The sequence below is a fragment of the Typopeltis vanoorti genome, chromosome 15, assembly GCF_054136105.1.
Source record: "Typopeltis vanoorti isolate ZY-2024b chromosome 15, IOZ_Tvanoo_1.0, whole genome shotgun sequence".
Lineage (NCBI taxonomy): Eukaryota > Metazoa > Arthropoda > Arachnida > Uropygi > Thelyphonidae > Typopeltis > Typopeltis vanoorti.
The window spans coordinates 31,727,884-31,748,740 of record NC_143563.1 but is presented as its reverse complement, the minus strand read 5'-3'; positions in this window follow the sequence as shown (position 1 = coordinate 31,748,740).

The window sequence follows — 20,857 nt, the reverse complement described above, 5'->3', positions numbered from 1 at the left end:
ACATACAGTTAAAACCAGCTTGTAAGTAGTTTTCTAAATATTAATTTCAGCTTTTGAGATATTCAAATATTTAAGCATTTATCCATAATTAAACCTCTTTAAATACAAAAAGGGTTCTTGGCTACCAATAAAATTTAGATATTCAGCTTCTGCTCCAAATACTGTGCTTTTCAATGTGAAAAGTTTTCACATCTGCAGATGAAGCTTGCTATGCTGAACGATTACCACCAGTTGATTTTAAAAAAAAAGAAAACACTAAATCCAAAATTTATTATTTTTGCTAAAAAGAGAAAAAAAAAAAACCTAAATTGAAGCTGCAAAATCTAAAATAAGAATGTTAATAATACGTTTGGATATAGAAGCGACTTAAATTTTTTCCCCTGTGAATATAAACTAACTTGAGAGAAATTAACAATTACAAAACATTTCTATTTAATAAATTAAATTTTAATGCACAACCAAGAAAAATTCTTATTAACGTATAAATATAAACCACCAATTCCAATAATGCCCTTTTTATGGAAATTGTAAATTAAAAATAAAAAAAAAATTGCAATACTTTTAAATTTATATCATTCAGTGCGGTTTGCAGTTATTCGAAGATTGCTACCTGATTTGTAGGATACATATAATACCCACTATCCAACTCTGAACCACATAGCACACGTGTGATAAATGAAAATTATATTCAATTTAAGGAAACATTCTAGCAATAGCAAAATAAATAGTCCATCTCCTTGCATTTAGAATACTGCACATACTGGCAAGAAATTTAAGATACTTAGGAAAAATTAATGCTGTATTTCTGATGTTTCATTAACTTAGTAAACAGAAAAGGATATGCTAAGTACTGTTGCGCATGATTAAGAATGTTCATAAACTTTTTTTTTTAATTCTGTAAGTCCAATTTGTTGTAAAATATCTGGTAAAACTTTATCTGCATAATATTTTATGTAATTCAGAAAAGAAGGCAGAACTTGATCCTTCAAATGTAATTATTATTAGCCATAATTTCCATGAAGTACTGGCTAATATTCACATTCATAACGTTGAAATAAAGCATCTCAACAGTTTGAAAGTAGAGCTAGGATTTGCTTCACAGAGAATTTATTTTATAGAATCACAGAGATTTTTTTCTTCTTTGAATCTGATTGGACTAATGAATTTTGAATACTGAAAAAACTGGTTGTGTCTTTTTTTTTTTTTTTTTTATACTAGGCAAAACCTGCTGGTCAGATTTTGCCAATAGGCTGTAAGTTGAACATTACTGAATTAAATCAAATCATATTCATTATGGCCATTTATTCTCTGAAAATGTTTTGCTGTCCTGCCTGTTTTGGCCAAACAGGCAGGACAGCAAATATCAGAATTTCAGAACACAAGGACTACATCCGTTTTCACCAATACAGCCACACTCTGGTCTTGCTGACTGGTGGAAGAAAGCCAGGATAATACACCGTAGCACATACAGATATGAAAGGCTTTTCATGGAATCAGCTTCAGCCCTAAGAAACGATCCAAACCTCAACAAATTTGGCTGCATGAGACTTCCTCAAATTTGGGGAACCTACATCAGAAGATCTTCAGCCCAATCGCCCAAGAATACCAACATTGCCCGCTAGAGGGCAAAATAAGGACTTTAGGAGAAATAATAGCTTCCTATTTCTTCCTCACTTACTGTTTTGTTGTGCCGGTGTGCACGTGTCTTGTACTTAAGTTCTTGAAAATGGCAACGTGACATTGCCGAAATATTGAAATATATTAAAATTTATTTTAATGTATATCCTAGTACGTTGTAATTTCCTTAAATTATATAGTGAAAAATTTCTATTGTTCCCTCTCCAATTTATTTGGAAGCTAGTGTTTGCCAGTATCATATGTAAGTTTAAAGAGGCTTTAATATTCTTTCAGCATTAAAATTAATCAATGAACTTGACAAGACATAATTACTATAATATAATTCAATTAATGTTTAACTACAGTTCCACTCATATGCTCAATGTATGTTCCCATTCACTGTCATAATTTTTTTTAAAATCATACTACATATGATACTGTACTTTTCTTTACTGCTGTCATAGGATATAGTGAGTGGATACTGATGTTTTGCCAAATCTAGCATTTGAATATTAGATTTAAAAACTTTATTTCAGTCAGCTTATATAAGAATTGCATGTATCTAATAAAAATATCGGGCTTTACTTTACATTTTGAAAGTAAGATTTTTTTTTTTTTTAAAAGTACTTTAAAGTGTTTCTTTGCACTAATCAGAAACTTGATGAATGCAAAGAAATTAGCCACCTGTTTAAATGATAGAAAACAAACCTGCCTTTTGGCTAAGTGCCATTTCTTTGCAAACTGATTTATGTACTATTTTTAGTTATGTTCACAAATGCAAGCTTCATCATGTGCCTCTCTCCCCATTTGTCCACGTGAAACAATCAAGAGTTCATGAATCAATTTTGAAGAAACTAATGTTTAAGATTTTATTATTATTACGAGACACCTCCAGGAAGTCCAAGGACTCATCACGGAAGGGCACTCTACTTCACTAAATACATCTCACCCTCTCCACTATTACCATCAATGCCATCTACTGCCCATCATCACCAACAACAGTATTTTATGTCTGTAAATTGCGTGTGTTCCAAAGGCCGATTATTTGTGTGTATGGGGGATGAAAATCCCGAGTTTCTGGGAGAAAAACCCTGCTACTTCCGTATGAGATCAGCTAACTCAACTTCAAATGAAAAAGTCCATATAAGGATTCCCCTTGTCACAACAACACAGGCCTTTTCCAATCTAAGGGTGCAATGTTCCACTGTTCTTCCAACTGCACTACTACGGAAGCACTTATAGATTTTAAAGAAAAATTAATGGGCAATTTAAATTATTAAAATCAAAAAATAATAACTACCAACCGATGAAACCCAAAATATATTTTTCGACTACGAACAAAAATTGCTAATTTCAGTGATGCACACAGTGGAGGTATCCTTCGATGTCAGTGATTTTAAATGCTCCTTGGGATATTAATTATAACGTGTAATCACGCACTTATCCTTTTGTACTAATCTTCTTGCCTTTTATTTTTTAAGTGGCTCCCATCCATCAAAGGCTATTGTAAACCTATAGTACATCTGTAGCATGGGTAGGCTAATATTTTTTCTGTTTTTATTAATTTATAATAAGTGATGGTCATTAAGTCATATATCTGAATGATGCTACTTGAAAAACACTAGCAATACTACATTGTACACTTCCTAACTTGATTTTAAAACTACAGATAAGCCAGTGAACCTTTCTTAAACAAATAAACATTTAGCTTACATAGGCAAAGTGAATACCAGATCCAACATTATTTCAAAGCCAAATGTTTATAGGAACTATGAAAGTTTCGTAAGTTGACCTGAGAGCTTAAAGAATGCAATCCTCAGCCCCGAGTTGCCTTAGCTTGCAATACTTAAAAGACATGACCACTGCCCAAGTGTCCATATATTCACCTTTTATTAGTGCATTTGATAAAAATTTCACTGGCCTGACAACTGTTTCAAACTGGTTGGTTCTCTTCAGAGACCAGGCAGAAACCTTAAGAGAGCAGAAACTCTCATTCAATACTAAGGATATCGAAATGTCAGAGAAATCTATTTTTTCATAAGTGAACTGTCTGTCAGTGCATAAAAGTAATTACTGAAGGACTCTTGTGCAGTGGTCATGTCTTTAAATAGTGCAAGCTAAGGCAACTTGGGGATGCCAAGGATTGTAGTCTTGTAAGCTCTCAGGTCAACTTATGAAACTTTCATAGTTTCTATAAATATTCTTTATAAGCTTTGAAATAATGTTGGATCTAGTATCCACTTTACCTATGTAATTTTACATTGCCAAAATGAAGCTGATCTTTTTAAACTTTTTTTTAACTATCTTTTCAAAATGATTACAAACCAAATACAGTAATGATAATATAGTGATTATCATTACTGTTTTTGATAATCAAAGTGTGAAACTAAACACATGAACAGATGGTTTGGTTGTCAATATCAGTTATTGTATAAATTACTGCCCAAAATTCAAGGCAGATGCATATTTTGTACTGTATGTTATATAAAGTATATACTTCATTAGATACATCTACTAAATTTTAAGTTATACACTTTGTGGAGACAGGAATGGAAAACAGAGATGAATATAAAAGGATGCTAATAAATCAGTATAAAAAACAAAAATGCCAGTTTGTATCAAGGGTGCAATAAATTTTGAAAGTACTGTAAAATATGAAAGACCACTTAAACCTTCTTTAAGTATTTAACTTAAAACCTTAAAGTGAATCATTGGTTGGCTTGGAATTTGCTAACAAAAGGACAGCAAAAGTAATACTGCACCATAATCAAGGTTATAGCAGTACACAAGGAAATAAAAATAACACCTCATCTACAAGAAACAAAATTTAAAAAGTTCAAGAACGTCATATATGCATATCAATAACAATTATGATCAGATGTATTGTACAAATTAATTATTTGTAAAAAAAGTTAAAAACTTCATACCATTTATCCAAGTTTGACAAGATTTGCCTGAGTGTATATGGCTTAGCTGGATTACTAAAAACAGCATTCCCATTCAAATAAAGTGCTGATACTCTACCAGAAGATGACATAGGGTAAGACAAATGTTACAGTGTTCACACATAGGTGGGTCATCTGCCCTCAATAGATAAGAATGTGATCTATGGTGAAGCCCAGTTAGAATAATTTCATCTATTCTGTTTCCATGTAGACCTGGCTCCTGCCACTGATTAACTATCCTAATCTTAACAATAATGGTGACATAAAAATCCCAAAAATTTGGATGGCTCACATTCAGCCCACTTAGTTTTCCAGCAAACCCTGACTTTAGGACTCTAATTTTTCAGCTTTTATTGGCCACTATCCATACTGATTTCATGTAATTTATTTATATGTATACTTATATAAGTAATTTTTTTTGTGTGTGAACATGTTGCTCTCCAGCTTAATTTAATTTTGTAATCTAATACTAATAATAACAGGATTCTAGCTTTGATGTAATAAGGTTTTTTCTTTTCCACTAGAGGTCAGGCCAATAGTTTTTAATGGTTGATCAGTAACTTTAGCATACCATGTAGATTGTAGTGCAGCTTGTTTCTTTGTATGATGATGATCTTAATGTGAAGGTCGAAATGTCGAGTGTTTATTTTCGTTTATATTAAACTAAAGTTTTACTCAAATGTGGTAGTTGTTTCCGCAATTTTCATGATGTATATAGTTGAAGAACTTCAACAAAAACAAAAGTTAAAAAGGATTTTAGGTCTGTGTGAGAGAGTTCACTTGAAGCCTCTGGCAGAAGATAGAGGTCAATAGAACAAAATCTATTGTTAGTTGCTGCTATAGACCAAGGGATCCACAGGAATATGTGGATGTCATGCACTGGCAGATTAACACAATGAATGCAGGCCAAGCATGGGAACATATATTGTAGGGAGGAAAAGTGACATGACAAGATGGAAGTTAAATTTATAATTAAGGTTAATTACCTGAAATAGCATGTCATGGAGGGGTCCAGGGGGTTTGAGAATGCTGAATCTAGTAATAGCATCAGGAAACGTATCCATAACCAAGGTAGATGGAGATACTCTGTTTCCAATTGGGAAGAGCGATCATGCACTTATTCTGGGCAGTTGCTAAGCATGTGGAATTCTTTGTCAAGAAAGGGTTAGTGTTGAACTATAAAGATAGTAATTATGACAGACTTAGGAGGCATCTTGGAGCAGTGCCATAGTTTGAGAAGAATGTTAGCAGTGCATGGAAATGAATCAGGGACTGTTTGAAAGAAGCAGTATCAGAATGCATACTAAGAGTGAGAAAGGTAAAACCAAGTGGGAGGTTAAGTGGATGAGAGGGAACATATGAGGATGCGTATTTGATCCATAATGGATGTTAGGTGGTAAATAAAATTAAATAGGAAAAAATCCTTAGCCCACCTACAACATGAATTTACTATGAGTTTTACAAACCAGATGTGGAAGAGAGCCGCTATATATATATATATATAAAACAAACTAGAATGAAGATGTTGGTTTCCCGCTTGGTTAGACTATAATAAATTTAGTTTAATCCTTTATTCAAGTGTAAGCAAACAGTCCTAAAGTATCTTCAGGAAAAAAAACTTCCAACATCTTTCTCTAAATCCAGAGAAATTTTATAATAAGGTGAGACACCTTTTGGCAACTCATATAGGTAAATATGACTTCTCCATTACTTCCACCTTAGTATCACCACCTCTGGGTCTGGCTCCCACTGAAGAAACCTCAATAAAGGTCAAAACTGGACTGGGTAGTGGCCCTTCCCTTAATGCATAGCATTATACATGTCCGCAAGATGTGCTTTGCATTATGGGAGATACTAAGACAAGTGATGAGAGCTTAGTCCACCTTTACCAACTTTGCTTGCTTACACTTGAATAAAGGATTAAACTAAATTTATTATAGAATGAAGATGACTAGCAGAGTGCTTAAGAGTTCTGTACTAGGACCACTACTCTTTAATTTGTATATTAATGATATAGGGAAAGATTTATGGGAGAGGATATTCAGTTATTTGCTGATGATGCAAAACTGGGAAGGGGAATAGTTAAAAGTCATCGTCATCCTTTCAGATTTAGGCCCGGTAGCATCTTCCAGTCTCTTTCCATCTTTTCCTTGATCGTCCCTGACTTATACAGGGTGTTCGGGATAAATTTGACATATTTATAATTAATTATATTTTTCCGTAAGTTACATGTATTAACACACACTTCTCTTCATTTAAAAGTTTGGACCCTTCTTCATTCATATACAAGATGTCAGAAAGGATGGATAGCTGGAACCCACCTGAATCATGGAAGAGAATAACTTGTATCATGGTGATTCGTGCCCGCCATCAAAATAAGGATATTACGACTGCTGCCCAATGCTCCCTGAATACAGTAAAAACAATCAGGCATGAACTAGAGACTTGCAATGGTGACTACGAGGATGTAGCAAGAAGAAAGATCCCTAGCAGACGATCTGATTGCGTTTGTACAGCAGAATTCCTCGCAAATCTGCAGGAACAGGTGTTGAAGAACCCTGGCATTGGAATTCGGGCTTTGTTCGTGGAGTTGCTAACTGTAGTCAAGCCCTGGATAACAAGGGTAGCCAATGGTAGGCCGTATGTATGGCAGCAGGATTCGGCCCCTTGCCACACCTCTGGGAAAAGTCAAAAATGGTTGTCTGAAAATTTCTACGACTTCACCAGTCCAAATGTTTGGCCTCCAAACTCCCCAGACCTTAACCCCATGGATTATTTTGTATGGGGCGCAGTTGAAAAAGACACCAATCGCACTTCCAGTAATACAAAAGCCCAGTTAATGGATAAAATTAAAACAGTTTTTGCGGCCCTTCCCAGGGAGACTGTAGCATCAGCTTGTTCGAGGTTCCGAAGCAGAATTGAAGCTGTGATCGATGCTAATGGTGGTTATTTTGAGTAAATCTTGTTGATAGTATTGTAATTAACTCTGCCTGTAATGTTTTTTTGTCAATTCATTAAATTTAATAGATACAAAGAAGATTTTCTTTTTCCTTACAAAACTGTCAAATTTATCCCGAACACCCTGTATATCCTCCAACTGGGTGGTATGGAGTATTTTTTGGGTAGTGTTGAACTGTACATTATTTCAATTTGCTCAATCCACTTCTTTCGATATTTATAAACTATGGCCAATACAGAGTCTATTTTTAGTTCTTTGTGTATTTCTGTGCTGCTTCTTTTGTCCCAGAGTATAGCCTGCTGTCCTTTGCAAGAATTTCATTTCTCCAGTTTCTATTCTTTTTCCTTCAGCAGTTTTTATGGTCCATAATTCACTTCCATACAATAGAGGTCTTGCCAAAACTTTAGAGACTCTTATTCTTGTATGCTTTTTGAACTTGGATATGTTTGAAAATATTACTATCATTCTTGTTATCTTTAGAAAATTTGCTTCTTTTATATATGATACAGCACATCCAAGATGTTTGAAGCAGTTACTTTGTTCTAAAATTTTATTTCTGACTGGAAATGGTCCTTCAAAAGCCATGAATTTTGTTTTGTCTGTTGATATTGCATTCCAAATATTTTTGCACTTGTTTAAGGATTATACTGATTTTTGAAGTTCATCTTCACTTCTTGCTATGAATTATTTGGTTATCTGCAAACAAAAGGGTATTAAGTATAGTTCCACTATCCAGTTTAAATACCATACCAGTTTTATATTTTCCTTCCATTTCTTTACTATTTCTTCTATATAGATATTAAATAACAGTAGGGACATTGGGCATCGTTGACAGACTCCTCTGTTTATTGATTTTTTCCATTCTGTAATTTTTTCATTAATTCTTACAGCTATTTGGTTGTTCTGATACACATTATTGCAGCAAGCAGCTGATTTGGAATGTTTAGATTCTTGAGTATGGTCAAGTTTGTTCTGACTGTTTAAGGCTTTCTGGTAATCTGCTATGTGCATTTCTATGTTGTGTTTGTAATATTTTTCCATTAAGATTTTTAATGTATCAATGCACAATCATCTTTTTTGAAAGCCATTTTGTGCTTCGCCAGTTTATATTCTACATATGATTTTTAGTTTTGAAGTTAATATTCATACATATAATTTATAACCAGTATTTAGAAGATATTCCTTTGTAGTTTTTCACAGTTGGTTGCACTTATTGCCTATATATATATGAAACGATCCCCTGATTAGTGCATTTTCGATTAGCGATCAATTTTTTTTTTTCTATACCCAAATTCAATTAGTGCGCTTATATGCATCTTAAAAATAAATGTTACAGATTTTAAAAACTTTATATTTTTACGTTTTTATGGCTAACTATTTTAAAAATTACTTGCCAGGATGAAATAATTTAGTTATCGATTTATAAAACATTTTACAGTTATTTTTAATGGCATACACTACTACACTATTTCCATGTACACTATGTTCCAAACTTACCATCAAAATTTATGTCGTCTGCTAATTACATAGCATTTTGATGATCATATCTCGTGCCTACTTTGCAATTGTTTTCTTTACTTTTTTATTTTAAAGTATTTTCCCAACCTTTCATCATGAGTAGGACGAGAACAGAAAAATGGATGAATGAACTATAAGAGCAATTTTAAGCAAAGGTGCTGAATACAGAGAAAAGTAAGGCTGCTTCAAGTTCATCATGCATGCATTCAAAATCAGAGTATTATAATATTGAATTAGAAAGACTTCTTTCTACATGGACTGAAGATCGTAACCAAAAACGGATCCAGCTATGACCTTATTAAATCAAAAGCATTAATTCTCTTTGCAACCTTCAAAGAAAGGGCTATCAATGATGGAAAAGAAGAATTCCACAATAGTGCTGGGTGGTTTGAGCATCTTAAAAGGAGAAATAGCCTACATATAATGTTCTAATCACAGTCAAAGCTGCAAGTGCAGATAAGGAGGTCACTGCAAATTATCCAGAGATTTTGAAGAAAATTGTGGAAGAAGGGGGGCTATTGTGACCAACAAATATTTAATCGATGAAACAGGCCTTTTTGGAAGCGAATGCCTTCCAAGACTTTTCTGGCCAAATCAGAGAAATCTCAGCCTTGTTATAAAGTCTCAAAGTTGAACGAAGTTACTGCTAGCAATATGAGAGCCTTTTGGAAGCACATTCATCCACACTGTGCAAATAATAAAAGTATTATTTTAGAGGCTTTCCTAATGAATCTAATTTAATTAAATCTCATTCTGAAAAATTGAGTGGTTCCGACCTGCTAAATTTAGATGCACAATGGAAAGATCCTGAAGAATATGAAGAAAATTTAATCACCAACAAGCCTAAACAGATTTCACAGAAATAAATCGAAAATATTTTTCGTGCCGAAGTTTTCAAGCAGCAATGCTTAGAGCCCGGAAGAGAGAGGCAGTAAAATTTGCAGAAGTAATAGAAGAGGCAATAGGGCCATATTGTCAGTTGTATGAAAAGAAAGAAACAGAATGCCTGCCAAACTACTTTAGCTCAATTCTTTGTTAAATAGAATAATACATTTATATTCTGAATGTTTTATTCTTTCAGCTTCATGGTTTTCCTTTAACTAAGCCCCGAGATATACCTTAATTCTTTTATAAAAAAAATTAAGGGTCAAAACAGAAATTTGAGGAACGAATTATACTTTTTCTCATAGGTTATTATATTCGAGTAATGCACCTGTTTTAAAGAATGCATTAATCGAGGGATTGCTCTGTGTGTGTGTGTATGTATGTATGTATATATGGATGATAATTGGCTTATTCCAAATTTCTGAGATTTTTCCTTGCTGCCAGATAGTTAAATAATTTTAAAAGTCATTTGATGAATAGGATGCCTGCATATTTTATAAGTTCTATATTTATTCCATCTTCTCCAGAGGATTTTCCTGATTTGCTTTGCTGTATTGCTTGTTGAAAGCATTGTGTCAGTTTTAGATTCATTACTATCCTGCCATAAGTTTTGGAAGTAGTCCAGCCAGGTTTCTCTTTGATTATTCAAGTTTTCTTTTACCTCCTTATTCATATTCCTTAGAATTTTGTATGTATTTGGTTTTTTCGCTGTAAGATCTCTTTCCAATTTTATTATAAAGTTATTCCATGTTTCTCTATTCTTTTTTTGACATGCTTTTTTTTTGCTAATGTTCTTTTGTATTTATACAAAACTTTGCTTGTAGTGATTTTGTGTTTATCCATTGTTTATATGCTTCTTTCTTATCTTTGATTATTGTTTCAATGTTTTCATCCTAGTTTCTTATTCTCTTTCTTTTTTTCCATTTACTTTTTTGCTGAGCCATTCTGTTGCTGCATTTATTAATATATTTTTTAAATTATTCCATCGTATATCATTTTCTTTTATTTGCTATAGTTTTCCATTTATTCTTTGCAAATAACGGTAGTTGATATTTTAATCATCCTAGAGTTGAACTCTAAAAGATTCCTGGTGATTTCTCTTGGCACTGATTTAGTTAATTTTAAACCATTTTGGGGATATTCTTAATTTTTCTTGTAAGAGATAACAATCAGATTCTATTCCTGCACTTTTAAATATTCAGCTATCTGGTATCATATTAGCTGTTTTCCTATTGGCTATTATATAGTCTATTATACTTTTTAGGTTTCTTGTTTCCCCAAGTGAATTTATGGCAATCTTTATGCTTGAAAAAAGTGTAATTTTTAAATTATATGGAGAAAAATCCCTAAGTCTGTATCCATTTTTATTGCATGTTGTTTCACCATTTGTTCCTATATTTGTACCTAGTGGAATGTTCCCTATTCTGGCATTAAAAACTCCATTATTAATAGATAATCATTTGTGTTCATCTTTTTTTTTTTTTTTTTGTAAATCTGAATAAAAGACACTATCTTCTTCTCTTCCTTCCTCAGGGGCATAGACACAACATAGTCAGGAAGCCACAGCTTATTTGTAATCTTAATTCTAGAATTCTCTCTCTCCAGTATTATTATTATAAAAACCTCCATGGAGTCAAAGACTCATTGTGGGAGGTCCACTGTTATACACACAGTTTATCATACTCTGCCTTAAATATATTCACTGTCTCTGCACACACCACACTCTCGGGCAAAGCATTCCAATCACTCACCACTCTCCATGCAAAAAACCTGCTCCTCACTCCCTTGCTCACACCCTCCTTATACAGCTTCCAGGAATGACCTCTTGTTCTCCTGCTATCCTCACCCATTCTGTGCAAAACCTCCCCGACGTTAATCTGGTAATAACCACTCAACAGCTTATATGTCTCAATCATATCCCCCCCCCTCCTCCTCCTTCTATCCACCAATTTCTGCACATTGCATTTTGTCAATCTGTCTTCATACTCTACATTCCAGAGACCAGAAACCACCTTAGTCAATTGCCTCTGAACTTTTTCCAACGCAATTTCATCTTTTTGAAAACCAGGTGACCAGATCTGTGCACACAGTAATCCATATGTGGCCTGATCAAAGCCTTATACAAAGGAACCATAACATCCTTACTTCTACAAGTCAATGTCCTCCGCATCATTCCCATTATCCGCTGTGTTGACTTCACTATTTTAGTAACATGTCCCCGAAATTTTAGGTCCTTGTCTACAATCACTCCCAGATCTCTCATTTCCTCTACCTCTTCCAAGATATTCACACCGATTGTGTACTTTACATCCCATCTCTGCTTCCCAAATTTCAAAACCTTACACTTTGAGACACTGAATTGACATCCCCACTTATTTACCCATTCAGACAGTGTATTCAAGTCCTCTTGCAAAGCTACAGCATCCACACTACTCCTGATAGCTCTGCCCAACTTTGCATCATCTGCAAACAACTGCACATCATCATTCAGACCTCTCCAGATATCATTTACATACAAATTAAACAGCAATGGACCCAAAATAGACCTTTGGGGTACACCACTAGTAACTTTCCTCTTCTGGGATATCACTCCTCCATAGACAACACTGATAACTATCAGACAACCAATCTCCAATCCAGTGAACCAATCTACTGTTCAGCCCCATCCGTTCCAATTTAATTACCAGCTTGTCATGTGGCAATTTATCAAACGGCTTTGCAAAATCTAAATATACCACTGTATATGCAATACCCTTATCCAACGCATTTGTCACTTTATTATAAAAGTAAGCAGGTTTCTAAAGCATGATTTTCCTTTAGTAAATCCATGCTGGCCACCAAAGAGTATTTTTCTGTTGTCAACCCAATTCTGAACTTTATTCCTAACTAACTTCTCTAATACCTTGACCACAACTCCAGACACACCGACTGGTCTATAATTCAAAGCCTTACTCTTATCACCTCCCTTATGAATTGGAACAATTTTACCTTCTTTCCACTCTTTTGGAACTTGACCCAGTGAGAGACTCATGTTGAAAAAATATACAAAAGCTGTTGTTAAATCTCTGGCATATTCCCTCAAGACATGGTGAAATAGCATCAAGCCCCACAGCCTTATTTACATCAAGTCTATTCAATTCCTCATATACCTCCTGTTCACTTACTAACAGTTCCTCCTCCTCCTCTCCCACTGCTTTCAAGTTCTGCATGATGTCACATTCGCAAGAATGAAATACCTTTAGAAATTGCTCACTAAATATCTCAACTATATCCTCCGCAACGGTTATCATTCCTCCGTTTTCACCAATCAATCCCATTCTACAATAATCATTCTTTCTTCTACTGGCGACATATCGAAAAAACTCCTTAGGATTTTTTTTTGGCCGCTTTAGCTAACTGCTGCTCATACTGCATTTTTGCTACCCTTATCAAGCTAGTCACCTTCCTCGCCTGCTCTTTGTACTTCTCATGCAACTGGTTGTTATATATACTCATTTTGTGTTTCTTCCATATTGCATACCTTATCTCGATTCATCCATTTTACACCCACTCTGTTTACCCTCTTGACTCTTGGAATACACTCTGATATTGCCTCCACCAAATAGTTCTTGAGTATGGCCCAAGCAGCATTGATATCCTTTCCATCCAGTTCCTCTTTCCAATTTATTATTGCAAGCTGTTTCCTGAGCTTTTCATAATTACCAGTCTTATAATTCCACATATATCCCTTTCTAACAGACGTCCTCGAATGACTAGTCACCCTGCACGTGATCACCTCGTGGTCACTCTCACCAACTGGTGGAAGATTTGACACCTCATTTATAATAACATCATCTGATGAGATGATCAAATCCAATACTCTTGATCCTCGTGTACCCTCCGTTACGTGCTGCCTAAGGTAATTATCTTTCAAAAACTCCAAAAATTCATTTTCTTTACCCCCAGATGCAGTCTCTTGCTTCCAGTCTATATCACCATAATTAAAGTCGCCCATAATGATAACTCATTTCTTGCTAGCTAGACCAATTTGCCTATACATTTCCTTCTCATTACCCTCCATATTACCAGGTCTATAGCAACACCCAACTAAATATTTCCTCCTGTCAACTTCTACCTCACACCATACGGCCTCAAAACAGTGACCACTATTTGCACCTTGCAATTCCACCTTAGATGGGCACAACTCATCTGCTACCATTAACAGTACTCCTCCTCCCTTTCTTCCCTGTCTATTTTCACAAAAAATATCATATCCGTTCATCTCTATTCCTGTCAGGATATCATCGTCATCTAACCATGTCTCACTTATACCAACAATTTTGGGACTCGAGCAAAGCAACAATTTCGTTCCCCTTATTTCGAATACTTCTAGCATTAGTGAATAAACATAATAAATCATTACTGCTTCTACAAGTCCTAAGAACATCACTCCTGCGATGTGACTCTTCAACACCTTCCCGTCACTTCCTCTATATTACCACCAATTCTACAACTTTCTTCACACCTAAACTCTTTCCACCCATCCCATCTCAATTTGTGTTTGTCCGCTTACACATTCACTTCTGAATTCAACACCCACATGTTTCATAAAGTTCCCCCCCGACTCCCTGTTCGTGTTGTACCTCCACTCTCTCATTTACTTCATTCATAATACTCACTTCCCCATTTGCAACTGAACAAATACCTCTCCCTATCTTACTTTTTTGCTCTTTCATATCACTTCCCACCACCTCAGATATATTCATTACAGTCATTACTCCTTCTGCCAGTAACAATCTCTCCAGCAGACTCACACCAAAACCATTTAAATGCAGCCCATCTTCTTTATACAATTCCATCCGTCCCTCAAATTCCTCCCACACATTCACAAAATGCACTCCATTCTCCTCACATAACTGCGCTAACATATCATTCATAATCTTTGCCCGCCTCCTCAATTCATCACTATCATACCTTGGTAACACACTGACTACCTTTCCTACCACACTGTTATCTTTTACTCTCCTTAATAATCTCCTTATATCCAATCTGGCATTTTCCTTGTTCCCATCCAAATCATTTGTTCCTACTACAACCACCAACTCTTGTGCTCTCTTACTCCTCATGTCCAACGCTTCAATCACTCTCTCCATTCTACCACCAGGAAAACAAACCTTGTGCATCTTCTCATTCACCACACCTCCAATAATGGAATCTCCATAGAGAACCACTCTCGAATCAGTCGATATATCTTTCGCATGCCCATCTTTCCTTCTGTTCTTATTCGCTCTTCCATGTATGTCTCTAATTCTTTTCATCTCATTTCTCATGCAGTTCATATCTTGCTTCATCATCATCAACTCTGCTTTCATGTCCACATCCAATATATATTCCTGTCTGTCATTTTCATGTAGTTTCATATTATGTCTGGATATTTTTGGTCGTGCAGCATCTACAGCAATCCTCACAATGATGTTCTGGCGAGGATATCCAAGGATAATTAACTGACCCATTTTCCTTCTCTTGAGCAACATTTTGATCCTGTAATGGAAGATGCTGATCATGTATTTTAGGAATGTTTGGCATAACAGCAGTAGGCCTGGATGTATCCCAAGACATCATCATCATCATGGATCTACTGTCTTGATGTGAAGAACTGGCACAAGGTGAAACTGCAGCTCCAGGTAATAAGAGTGAGACACCAGGTTCGATATCTTTTATCATACTTTGTGCAACTTGAAGAGAAGTAGATAATTGAGGTGATACAGAACAAGGAACTAATATTTGGCTATCTGTACTTAGCCCTGATTCTATGTTATTTGAGTGAGTTTCAATTAACTCAACAGTATTAAGAATAGGCATCGTATTCATTACTGAGATTGACAATGAATCTTGGAGCAAACTGTCAAAAGATGCCAACGCCTGTGATTTCTATTATTGTATCTTCACTTTGTTGTGATCCTTTTACCAACACTGAACTCTGTATAGATGGAAATGAGTTCTGAGTTGGACTAGGATATATATTTGAATTAGAAACAGAAATCTCATTTAATGGATAATCAGTTCCTGACAGTTCTAACCTTCCTTCACTTGTGAACGACTTTATTGACCTGTTGGTATCTTCTGGTGTGTCTAATTCATTTACTTTTGATGACACATTGGCCTTCATGCCTTTACCGTTAGAACCTCTTTTCTTCTTAATTACTGGTGGCAATTCTGTGCTGCGTTTTTTTTTCTTTTCTGTTGCACCTCAGCAAGTAACAAGGCCTGGTTACTTGAGTCATGTTCACTCTTCTCCTGAATATCAATACTAGAAGTATCCCTCTATGCAACTTCTGTACAGATCTCAACATTCAAACTTTTAGCAGCACTAAGCAGTGTGGCAAGTTGGTCCTGCAAAATGATCACTTCACCCTTGTACATAAAATCTATTATCATTTTTAAATCCGTGTATTTTACATCTTTGAGAATAACAACTGGATGTTTACAAGAGTTTTCAAGAAATATGCCATGAAAGAAAGAACTGCAGGCAGACAACACTATTTTGTGTACTTTAAGTCTCTTACCTTCACATACTAAAGTCACATCTACAAAAGATTCAGTAAACAGTAACTCATTAAAAGTAGTTAGTACATTGACATGGTGATTATTCCTTCTTAAACAGATCTGCTGAGCCTCCATCTTCATAATCTAGTAACAATTTTTTTTTCTTTTTTAAGATAACCAATAACAAGTTGTAAAAATGAAACTAGCACCTAAATTGTTATATCTTTACCAGCAATACAATGGTTCATACATGTGTAAATTATTTGTAATGTGCAATTTTTTTTTTTAAATTGATTTGTGAATAAAAATCATTACTCCTGCTTTTGCTCTTTCTTCCTTTTTGACTTCACTTACATATAAATGTAATTATCTGTTTCATCTGAACCTTTTTGTTTTTTCTTTGTTTCTGTTATTACTGCTAATTTGATATTTCTATTAAGGTTTTGTCTAGATCTTGATATTTGTGATGGACACTCCTGACATTCCTGTTTATTTTCATTTTTTTCCCTTTCTTATCTTGCTCATATTCATTAACCTGTCGAGTTGTTTTCCAGAGTGACAGTCTAGTTGCTTCTTTCTTGAGACATTGGAGTAAGAAAAGATTCAGCTGGGTTTTACTGGCCATCTGCAGCCTAGTTTGGTGGTGGGGCTGCACTTGCCCAAGTCTCCCTTCTCTCGTTTGTACCTGACCAAACTTCCCACTAGGGTTAGTACAAAATCTTCCACTTGGTTGCTGAGGTTCCAGGGTTCACCATGTAGAGGTGAGAGTTGGATTGGGGAGGAGAGGCTAGGTGATCCTACTTGAGAGGATCATATATTACACATTCTCTTTGAACCTCTGATAATAAAGGGGGATGCAGATACCCTGCAGGATGATTTAAATAAATTGGCATTGTGGGCAAAGGATAATGGCTATAAATTTAATGTTGCAAAATATGTTATGAAGTCCTGGTTTGAAAAGATTATATACACTGTGTATCACAACAATGGTACTGAATTGTGGGAAATTGATGAGTCTAGTAACTTGACCATAATGGTGGACAGAGCTCAAGTTCAGAGGGCTAAAAGGATTACTTGAATGTTGAAAAACACACTAACAAGTAATGACAGAGGATATTATTATCCCTCTTTACAAGGCTATGATTCAGCTGCATCTTGACTACTGTGCACAGATTTGGTAATCTAGGTTTCTTGGAGATTAGAAGTGGTAAACCTGGTGAGTCTGTGGAATACTCCCTAAGAAGATAGATTGAAGGTGCATGTAAGTTGCAAAGTTCAGTTCATAGGCAGAACATGATAGGAACTTATACATCATTCAAGCAGTTCTATAATATTGACACAAAGGAAATTTTTTTAATACATGACAGAGAGAGTACTAGGAGTCACCCCTGGAACTTGAGTAAGAGTTTTTTTTTTTTTTTTTTTTTTTTATACGAAACCTATAATATAATATATTTTCGTACTGTGGGTGGGCTAAGGATTTTTTTTTCTATTTTTATCAATTTATATATATATATTTGTATTTTATTAATTTATTTTTACATAGTCCAGAAACCCTATTCTAGAGACCAAAGAAATCTTTTTCAAGCCTCCAATAAGCAGGGCAGTGGTCTCACGCTGGGCAATGAAATCCATCTCCCATCCAAAGAAATTACAAACATAAATGCCTGATGGGATTCGAACCTGAAGCATATTGGTTGGAGAGCAGGTAAACTAACTACTCAGCCAAACTCAGTGGTGATTGATAAGGGGGTGTGTGTGTCTTTGACTCCATTGAGATACCTATATAATATTTAACATTATAGACATTTTAGCAGGTAAACTAACTGCTACAAATTCTAAGTATTCATAAGAAATTATTATTATTATTATTATTATTACGGGTATCGCCATGGAGTCAGTAGACTCATCGCGGGAGACCCAAACTAGCAAAACAATATCTGTCATATCTCTTCTTGAATTCATTTACAGACGAAGAGCTCACAACTAAGTCAGGCAATGAATTCCACTCATTCACCACCCTCCAGGCAAAAAACCTTGTTCTGACACCTTTGTTAACCACACTCTTCTTTAATTTCCAGAGATGACCTCTTGTTCTTCCATCACTATCACACAGCTGAAACATTTCCCCTGCATCAATCCTATAAAAACCTTTTAGTAATTTGAATGTTTCTATCATATCCCCTCTTCTTCGCCTATCAACCAATCTCTGCAATCCACAAGCTCTCAATCTATCAATGTAGGGAGCATTTTTTATATCACTCACCAACTTGGTCACTCTTCTCTGAACCCTCTCCACAGCCTCCTCATCTCCAAGGAATCCAGGTGACCAGACCTGAGCACAGTAATCCAAATGTGGAAGTATCAATGCTTTATAAAGGGGAATAATAACCTCTTTATCTCTGGATGTCAGTGTGTTCCTCAACAACCAAGTAATCCTATGTGCAATCTTGGACACCTTAGCAATGTGTCCTCTGAACTTCATCTCCCTATCTACCAATACCCCTAAGTCCCTAGCCTCATCAATCTCTTGGAGTACCTTTCCATCGATGTAGTACACAGCTGGTAATCTTTTAATCCCAAAATGCATGACTTTACACTTTTCCACATTGAACTGACATCCATTTTCTTTTGCCCATTTTACCAGCTTATTTAAATCCTCTTGCAAACTTTCAACATCAGCTTGATTTTTTATTGCACTACACAACTTTGCATCATCAGCAAACAACTGAATATCTCCCTTTAAGCCGTTTCCTATATCATTTATATACAAATTAAACAACATTGGCCCAAGCACAGAGCCCTGAGGCACACCACTGGTCACCTGCCTCATTCTGGACTCGGCTCCTCCATACACCACCTTATGGTATCTCTCCCTGAGCCATTCTCCTATCCATATCAACAATTTAATATCCATTCCCATCTGCTCCAATTTGCGTAACAGTGTTCTATGGGGTATCCTGTCAAAAGCCTTAGCAAAATCCAGAAGTACCACTGTGTAGCCAGTTCCTTTGTCCAACTCAGATGTTATTCTATTATGAATAGTTAATAGATTGCTAAGGCAGGATCTACCTTTAACAAAACCATGTTGGCCTCTATAGAGTATCATATCCTGATCCACCCATTCTTGAATTTTGTCTTTAACCAACTTTTCCAATACTTTTACCACTACTCCTGAGATGGCGATTGGTCTGTAATTCAATACTGCAGTTTTAGAGCCACCCTTATGCAAAGGAACCACTTTGCCTAACTTCCACTCCCTAGGGACCATACCAGAGTTCAAACTTAAGTTAAATATCCAGGTGAGAGGGGTTGACAACTCATTTGCACATTCACGCAACACCCGAACAGGCTCGCATAACACAATGCCAAGTACTGATGCCTATAAAAACACAGATTATAACCACATAATTTTAGCTGTTTTTTAGCTTGCTGAGTAGGTCAATCATATCTCCAACCTTCAGAATGGCAAATCATCATAGTTTAGATGATTCTTTGAGATGGCAGGTCATTGGATGACTAAGCTGGAAAGGTGAAGGTGGAATTGGCTTAATGTGTTATCTCAGTATGGATGCAGTTTCAGATGACAGGAATCATTACAAGAGTTAACCAAGGTCACCCGAGGGCCACATAAACTAGAGCACACCTCCATCTGGCTCTAACAGCAAGATGGAACTCTACAATATTCTGTCACAACTATCTCTTGAGGTTGCTGTGGACAGGTGAAAACATTTCCAATCCAAATTGTGTCAAGAAGGCTCAATCTCAATTCAAGTTTACTCTATGCAATGAAACCAGTGGTTTGTATCCCATAAACCACAAATGACTGCAGAGTCAAAACTGGTGACATTTAATTAACATGTGACAAATGGATATGATTCTGTCCTGTGATGAGTCTGTTTTAGTCTACAAATGTATTCTGGATTGTTTGATCTGGAGAGAATGAAGTACCATCCCTCTGACATCACAGAAAGGGACATTTACTGTGGGGGCCAATGTTCTTGGGGCACAGTTGGCCCAGATTTTCTTTTTATATGACAATACCATTACCCATAGAGCTCAACTGGTGGTGGAGTATCTTGAAACTGAAAATATCAAACACCTGCCATGGCCAGCATGACATCAGACTTAAATCTAATTAAATGTAATGAATGCCCTTGGGCATCACTCTGGCACACCAGAGTGGCCTTGGTCAAATGGTGGAGCTAATGCAAGTTCTGGATGGAAAAATGGAATGTTGCTACAGTATGTTATGGAATCCGTATATTGAGCATGACAGAGGGGGGAGGGGGGATCATATGCTATATTAATGTTATGTGATCATATTTTCTAGCATAGTGTGTTGACTTGTGTTTTTTGCGATTTTTTTTTATACTTGTTTGACATTTCTTGCGGTCTCCTCATTTCA